The following is an 8,626-nucleotide window of genomic DNA, read 5'->3' on the forward strand; positions in this document are numbered from 1 at the left end:
ATGTTAAAATTTCCAAACTTCCACCTCAAAATTAATCATGATACAAGCTTCAAATGAAAAAGTTTTCAACATGAAAGTTGTTCCTTTTGATCTAAAATTTCCAAAAAGTCAAATTTCATCCATTTTGGACAAGATTTGAATAGGTTGCGCATGGCTTGAACATTGCATCATGATTTGGCAAAGATCAAACTTCAAACTTCCGTATACATTTTCCTTGCACACCAAGTTGATTTCACTCAATTATGGACCAAAGGGAATGATCTCATGGGCATGTACACTCCCATGCACCCATGCATCACTGATTGCCAATTTTGGAAACTCACTTGTAAGGTGCAAGTAACACTTGAATTTGCTATAAATAGAGCCCCCTTATGCTCATAATTAAGGACTGCTTCACGCCAGCTTTGATCCCAAACACCAAAATATGTCATCATTGGTGAAACACATGAGTTATTGGGACCACCTTAAAAAATCCTTGTTTTCTTTGAAGATGGGAGATTGCGGAAAGTGTGAAATAAACCACTTGTACAATAAAGGCGCACAATAGACAATAGTTCCACCTCCTTTAGAAGTCCTATGATGAATGGAGAAATAAGTGTCATCGAGCAAAGATGGAACCGGATTCCTTATCAAGAAGGTCCTCATAGCATTAACATCAATAAAATTGTCAATGTTGGGAAACAAGACCAGACCATAGATGAGTAAGGCAAGAATAGTTTCAAATGCCACCATGCTACCAGTATTAGCAAAAGAAAAAGCTTTCTCAATCAAAAATTTTGAAGTCAACCCACTGATACCTCCTTTGATAGTGAGATTAGCATTTATGTCAGACTTCCTCAGGTGAATGACTTCAACCATAATTCGAGACTCCAGAATTCCTTCCACCCCACTAAAAGGAATGCCATCACAAACTGGCATGCCCAAGATATAAGCATACTCCTCCATGGTAGGCAACAATTGATAATCGGGGAAAGTGAAACACCGATAAACAAGATCATAGAACTAAACCAAAGTACAAAGAAGACCATCCTTAACCTCAATAAATAGAACAGATAAGAGTCTTCCAAAACGGTCTCTGAAACCCTTAGGATCATCCACAAAAGATGCTAGCTTCCTTAATTCCATAAGATGTGGACATCTAAAACTATATTTCCAAGTATTCCTTCTTCCAATATCCATGATCAAAATTACTACGATGTTTGCAAAGAGAGTCTCTAAGTTCCTTGAAAATTTTAAAAAAAAATCTTATGAATGCAATGAGTGCATAATGCAACAATCACAAACAAGATCACACAAAGCACACAAGCAAGATCCAAAGGTTCGGAGTCACGAGTGTGGAGCCAAGGGTAAGAACCAACCCAGAATGTGTGTACTAAGGGTATAATCACATGTAGAACAAGGTTCTAAAAAGTTCCTAGAGTCATAATTCCATCTGTTAGATATTACCGGCTTACGACTACTCGCCAACCAATAATATTCTTAAGAGAAACTCGTCCAAGTGTAGTATTGCGTGATAACTAATTCAAGTCTACACCTGAATAGCCACCGCACTACATCCTAAAAGGCCAAGATGGGTTAAGGGTTCTAAGGTCCTCGGTTTCTCGGGCTCCTAGGTCGGAAAAAGTAATTCCATCTATGAATACTCGTGTGACATCAGTAATCCCAAAGGGGCTTCCACTAAGTAGGGGATCTCAAGTCAGCTTAAGAAGGATTAACTCCATGTAATCCAAACATGAATATACCACCCTCCTATTATAAGAGCTCTCAAGCCCGGGTATAGGACTTATCTCACCATACAGAGATCACAAATCACTAGACGGAACAAACAATAACAAACAACAACAAACATAAAATATACACAAGATCAAAGATGGGCTTAACCGATTAGGGACTACTCCCCAACAGAGTTGCCACTTTTCTATAACGGTAAAAAATTTGAGATTATGCTATCGATTAACTTAACTCACAAAGCAAGAGTCGCCACCACGCTTTTATTGTTTCCAAAGGGAAAGGGAAAAAGCACGAATAAAACTCGAAGTTTTAAAACAAAACTAATAAAAGAGATAAGGGTTCAGGGGTTAGTTATGCAAAGGGAATGTATTAGTACCCTAAACATCCATGGGAACCTATTTGAAAATGTGCCTTTTGGTTTGAAAATGGGTATTATTTGCAAAAGATTGGAGAGATAGGAAAAGAAATATTTTTTATAATTTTTTTGGGTTTTCCAAGATATTTTGAAGTCTCATACCTAAGTACCAACAAAGTGCAATGGAGGATCAAATCCTCGTAATTCGTGGTAAAAATAACAAAGATATTTGTTTTGATTCATTTTTAATGGAAAGACATTTTGTCATTTTAAGGAGAATACTGAACTAGTCATCCACAAGTATGAGAACTTTGCATCATCATGAGAAGGCTCCAACTTGGATAATGATCAACAAGTATGCCACTAGCTCTATTAGATGGAAAATAATTATCATCAATACTATGGGGATAGGAGAATAATATCTCAGCTATAGAAATGACTTACGTCTAATACTTTGAGAAAAGTTTTAAAAGGAAAAGTGCATAAAGGGCACAAAATGATTTGAGTGAGTTATGCATTTTTTTAATTCTTTTGAAATTTCTCTCAATATGCTTAAGATGAATTAGAATTTATTAGAAAAATTGTTTGAAAATCACTTGACAAAAGTCAAGGTTTATTGAGAAAGTGGTTCAAGTTTAAAAAACAAGAAGGTTTTGAAAAAGAGAGAAGATTTTGAAAAGTAAAGAAGGGGAGGAGAATAAGAGACTATCCTAGAGCATAAATAAAAATATAGGGATTCTAAAGTCTCCAATAACAAGTCTCAAATAAAAGGTCAAGATCATAATTCTAAGTGCATAACTCCACAATGATTCCAAGGATAGTAACCACAAGTCTATCGAATCAGGTTAACCAAGTTTCTTTTAGGTTTTTTCTTATTAGTGTTTTCTTTACAAAGATATGAAAGTAAAATCCAAATGGACAAAGAACAAATGACATAATAAAAAATAATATGATATGAAATGCTAAACATAAAGTATAAAGTAAATGGCATAAAATAAAAGAGAATAAAGTAAATAACTTGGAAATAAAAGTTAATAAAAGTAAAATGTTAGTAAATGAGGTTAGAAATTATAATGAAAGATGGTTTGGTTATTTTTTGGAGAACATTAAACTATTCACCCACAAGCATGAAAATATGAACCTATACATCATCTATAAGGGCTCCAACTTGGATAAAATCAACAAGTATGGCACTAACTCTCATAAATGAAAAGGGAGTAATGTTTTCACACAATACCATGAGGAATAAGAGATTTACAATCTCACTTATAAAAATGCCTTTGCTTTTGGGATAAATTTAGCGCCATGTTAAGCAATCGTAATTGGACTTATGTAGAAATCACAACTATCAGAGGTCGATCAATAATACTATTTGTGTTAATACATGCTAGAGAAATGATATGTAAATCATTCTCCTAAAGTCATGCCACATAAAAAAGGAAAGAAAGGGAATGATCAAGCACTAATGCTAGGAGGATGGTCCATTACTTTAATCGACACTTCATGACACTTAGGACAAACTTATGCATCAATCCAAAGTACCTTCAATGATCTATGATCACTTAGAAGGTTGATTTGAAATGATGAAAGTTCATCAAGTACCAATCCGGACATCATGAACAAGATGGACACAAAACATCCAATTGATCAATGGGAAAAGAAGGAGATGAATAAGAAAAGTCACACCCAAATTGGATCAAAAGTTTGATCAAGTCATCATCAAAATCAATCATCAATTTTGTTGGATTAGGGTTTTTACCCCATCAACACTCAAGATGCATTGAGTTTGATGAGACTTAAGATCCAAACCATCATGATCCAAGGCCAACAGAAGTTCATAAGGTCACACAAATATAAAATTCAATTAAATGTAATAAAGTGCACCAAAAGTATTTTTTTAAATGAGTTTTAAAATATAAATAAAATGAAGAATCCATAAAGTCCTTCAAAACACCAAATAAATGGTCAAGAAAATTATGGAAGGCTGGAAATAAAATAAGAAGCATGTAATAATTTTTCTAGAACTTATAAATGCATAAAATTATTTTAGAACCAATTAAAACAAAGAAAAAAATATAAATTTTATGAAAAATAGAAAACCAGTCAAATAAAAGGTGAAAAACTAAAAATAAGATGAAGAAAAATAAAAGAGAATTTTAGAAATTATTTTGGGATTTTTTGGATGAAAAATGGAATTACTATGAATTTTAAAAGAAAAAGAAATTAAAAATAACAAAAGAAAAATAATAATAATAAAAAAACACGGAGCATTGGACCACACCTCATTAATTGACATGGCAGATCCAACACTCCTCAGGTTAGATAGCACAATGGAACACGCTGCGAACAACACACAGAATCTAATCAAATCCAACCAATTAGAATATTTCAAATGTCCAACGTGTCTGGCCAAACTCAGATAACCTGAAACACTCCGATAAGCTCTCACTGGAGTTTCATCTTTTGGTAAATTCAGAACACGGGACCACCACCATTGTGATCCTCTTCTCATCCTGAATTCAACCTTATGCTCCAAATTCATTTATCTAAATCTAGCAAAGGTAATTTCAGAGAAGTTTCAGAATTAAGCAAGCCACAAAAAATAAAAAATAAAATGATGAACACGATCAATCAACACCAGATAAGTTAGGGGAAAACATTAGAGAATGAATGACTACATTGTGGTAACTTGTTTGAGCTCAAATGATGCTCAGAACTACCTTGTCTAGATGGTGATCAGAAGTTGATGAAGCTCTATCTGGTTAGAGCACTTCATAAGGTCTCAAAGCTTGGGAATTGTTGCAAAAGTTTCAGAGGATGCCGAAGATGCTAATGGAATCAAAAAATTGGATCGAAATAAGCTGAAACTCAAAACATAATAGTTGAATTTTCTAAAAACAATTCATGTTGCAGCAGGGATTTCTTGGCTCTTAAAAGCTTGGAAATGAATGTAGTATCTTCCTTTATTTATAGGGAATGTGATGGGATCCAAATACGTCTAAAATGATGCATAATTCGTGCAAAACGAATTTGATCCGAATGTGAGAAAAGTGTGACTTGCAACTCATCAAAACTAAGTCAAATGATGTGTTTCAAGGGTAAATTAACTTCTGGAGACTTGTTTAAACGTGTTTATGTCCAAAACACATGCTAATTTTGCTTAGAATTGAGACTAGTGAAACTCAAGTTTTGTGCAATGGTAATTTCTTTAGTTACAAGTAACCATGTTCAACCCAATGAGGCATCCTACTCATGAGGCTTTTTGATTCCATCCTTTTTGCAATGTGTTAGCATCATGGCCAAGATTACAATGTGCCAAGAAAGGTTTCATTTGGATGCTTGAGCATAAAGTTATGTCATGTTGAAGTTGGCATGTGTCATACCCTGAAATTCGCCCACACCTTTCACATTGATCTTATAGGTCACTAACCCTAAACATTTGCATATCATTTTCCTCCATACATTTCATTGGAATAAGCATGGTTCAATTCGATTCACGAGTCGTGTTGGTTGGATTCAATAATCCATGGCATAGGCAGTCATCATCTCGTAATCATGGCGATAATTGCAAATTAATTCTAATTTCATATCGATTCTAATTTCAAGTTAATTTTTGGAGTTTGGATTGATTTTTGAGGTTAAGTATGTTTGTGGACTTTTAATTGATCGATGAGTTTCTGATTAATTCATTGTGTCATTTTGAAAGTCAATATTTCGATGTCGATGATTTCGGATTGTTAACTTGCTTTAGCCCATTCATCCTTTTTATGTTAAAAATCCATCTTTTTTGAATCCCTATCCATAATCCACATTTATCCATTTTCATTATGCAAACTCATTTTTTCTATTCATTTAGAAAATCCATTATCCAAACTCATTTTTCTATTCATTTAGAAAATCCACTCATAAACCAATCCAAATCCTTTTTCATTTACTAATCCAAATATCTCTTTATCCATTTTTAAACCATATCCAATTCCAAAATCAATTAATCCATTTTACAATAATCCATTATCCATGTCCAAAACCAAAATTACCCAATTTTCATTTACATCTCCAAATTCATTTTATAATAATTCATAAACCATTTTTATTCATAAACAATTTCCATATCCACTTAACAACCAATAAACCATTTTCCAAATAATTCCATAACATGATCCAAAACCATATGCATGTAGTTTGTCCATAAAAATAAATAATAATAATAATAAGTAATGCAATGGAGAAAAAAGCAAATGAAATAATACAGTTGCTACAATGAAACGCAGCATCAAGCTTCCAAGAAGCTGCTACAGCAGCACAACAATCAAAGCCAAACAACAAGCGTAACACAAGCTTCACCAAGCAAAAAGCTGCTCCAAGCTTCACAAAGCAGCAAACGAAAAGCATGAGCAAAGCCACTTCCATAAGCCACAATTTCCAAACGCTGCACAATACTCCAACAGAAGCCACACGCGAGCCAAGCCGGTACAACAACAAGCAAAACGCAGCTAGTACGCACAAGCCAAGCCAGCGATGCAAGCCAATTCCATACTTGCATAATTTCACAGAAAAATAACCAATCCATAACAGAAAATTCATAACTAACTAACAAACTCTAACAAAGAAATCTGCAAAAACAGGGCTCTATATAAAGGGAACTCACGCATCAATCACGATTCCACTTCAATCTTCCTTAAAAAACAACCCTCCATCACCGAATCTTCTTCAACCTCCATTCACAAAACCTTCACCGCACCAACCTTCAACCTCATCACCAACTCTCAATTCTTCAACCAAAACCTTTATCGAACCGTAACAAACCTTCATCAATCCTTTAACAATCTTCAGCAACCTTCATCCATCTCTTTTCTTGTCATCATCCCCTACCTCTCGCGATTCTTCTTCCACCATCGCGGACCTTTAGCCACCATTTCTGGATTCCGACGAAAACTACGTCTTCTACCTCGGAAACAACCTGCAACCAAGGTTCTCAACAAAGACGATCTCCATGAGCTAACAGAAATAGAAGTAGTTCAAAGGAAGAAGAAAGAGTAACTCGAGGTGAAAACACGTAATACTTGGTCCCGATCGGGTGAGTACGCGTTATCTCCTTTCCGCCTTTGTCTTAGCTTCACACGCATGCGAGTTATCATGTCTGTTGTTCTTGATTGATTTATCGTGATATTAACGGCTGAGGGATGAACTCGAGTTCAGATCTGGAGTTCGCCGCAATCGTCCTTCGTCGGTCCGCCGGTAGGTCATCGAAAATGTTGATTCCGAATACGATATCTGAAGACGATTTAGATTTGAAGTCGGCTGCTAAATGTGAATCCATGGCATTAATCGTTGTTTCCAAACGTGGAGGTCGTGAAGTACGAAAGGATGACGGTAGGAGGATCGTGCCGTTCCCGGTTTCCGTTTGTGTAGATGCCGTCGATGTAGCTCACGTTTTGGCATGAGATGTTCTTTTTGCTTAAGCTGGTGGATCGGGTATGGACTTGTTTTGTGCCTAAGGCCTAAACGGAATATTCTTGCCACCCCTTTGCACGTGGACTTACACCTCCTTTCCAGAGCCAGGCCCAATCTTCTTGGAGTCTCATTAGTCATTAGAATTAATCAAGATTAGATTATGATTTAGAAAACTAAAAATATTAGAAATAATTAGATGTGATTAGGAGGTTAATTGTTTAGTTACTGTTACTGTTAATGATTAGGACATATTAGGATTAACTTGTATTTGTTAGAGTTAATTTAGGTTAATTAGTTTAGTTTGGAATTTTAGAGTTCATTAGTCATTAGAATTAAATAGTTTTAGGAATATTAAACTTTGATTAAACAATCTTAGATTAGAATTTTGAGAAAATTAGAATAGATTTAGGATTTAGAATATTATGATAGTTGGAAATTCAATTTAGAATTAGGGATTTTGGAAAATTAGAAATAAATATTTTAGAATTTTATAGTCCAATTAGAAATGTTAAACTAGACTAGAATTCTAGAAATATTAAGTAATTAGACATTTAGGCTCATTAAATTTTTAGAGTAGATTAGATAATCTCTTAGTTTTTTAGAATTAGAAATATTAAATCTAGTTTAGATTTTAATTTTCTTTAATTAGAATTTCGTAAATAGAAATTTAATCCATAAATTGTGAAATGACGATTGTACCCCTAGTGTTAGAAATAGGATAATTTTGCATGCTTTCTAGTTTAGTACACAATTGCACACACATGGCTTTCTCTTGGGCTACCTTACAATGAGACCATTTATTTTTCGCACATCCCTTGTACTTTACATGTACCTTCTCCCCTTTCTCATGTACGCATTTACTCGCTTTCTTTTATTGCTTGATTCGATACTCCTTAGGCATTAGGAACATTCATCATTCAAAATCAATAATCAAACCCTTGATCCAACGTCAAGTGGTCCTTTTCTTAAATCAAAAACAATAAACAAACCCTTGATCCAACGTCAAGCGGTCTTTTCCAAAGCAAATTCAAAAACACAATAAATGGCGATTAGGATCGTATGTCACGAGCCTTAAGCGATAAAGAA

At 34.5% G+C, this 8,626-nt stretch overlaps 1 long non-coding RNA gene across 1 annotated transcript; it reads right to left on the reverse strand.

Moving 5' to 3' along the window:
* Positions 1-6,203: 6,203 nt before the first annotated feature.
* On the reverse strand, positions 6,204-8,407 carry LOC127085398 (uncharacterized). The gene is made up of 2 exons (XR_007789135.1): positions 7,150-8,407; positions 6,204-7,046 (listed from the first exon to the last, which is right to left on the reverse strand). It is a non-coding gene; the product is annotated as an uncharacterized LOC127085398 (long non-coding RNA).
* Between the last annotated feature and the right edge of the window lie 219 nt (positions 8,408-8,626).

Source organism: Lathyrus oleraceus, chromosome 1, assembly GCF_024323335.1.
Source record: "Lathyrus oleraceus cultivar Zhongwan6 chromosome 1, CAAS_Psat_ZW6_1.0, whole genome shotgun sequence".
NCBI classification, from domain to species: domain Eukaryota; kingdom Viridiplantae; phylum Streptophyta; class Magnoliopsida; order Fabales; family Fabaceae; genus Lathyrus; species Lathyrus oleraceus.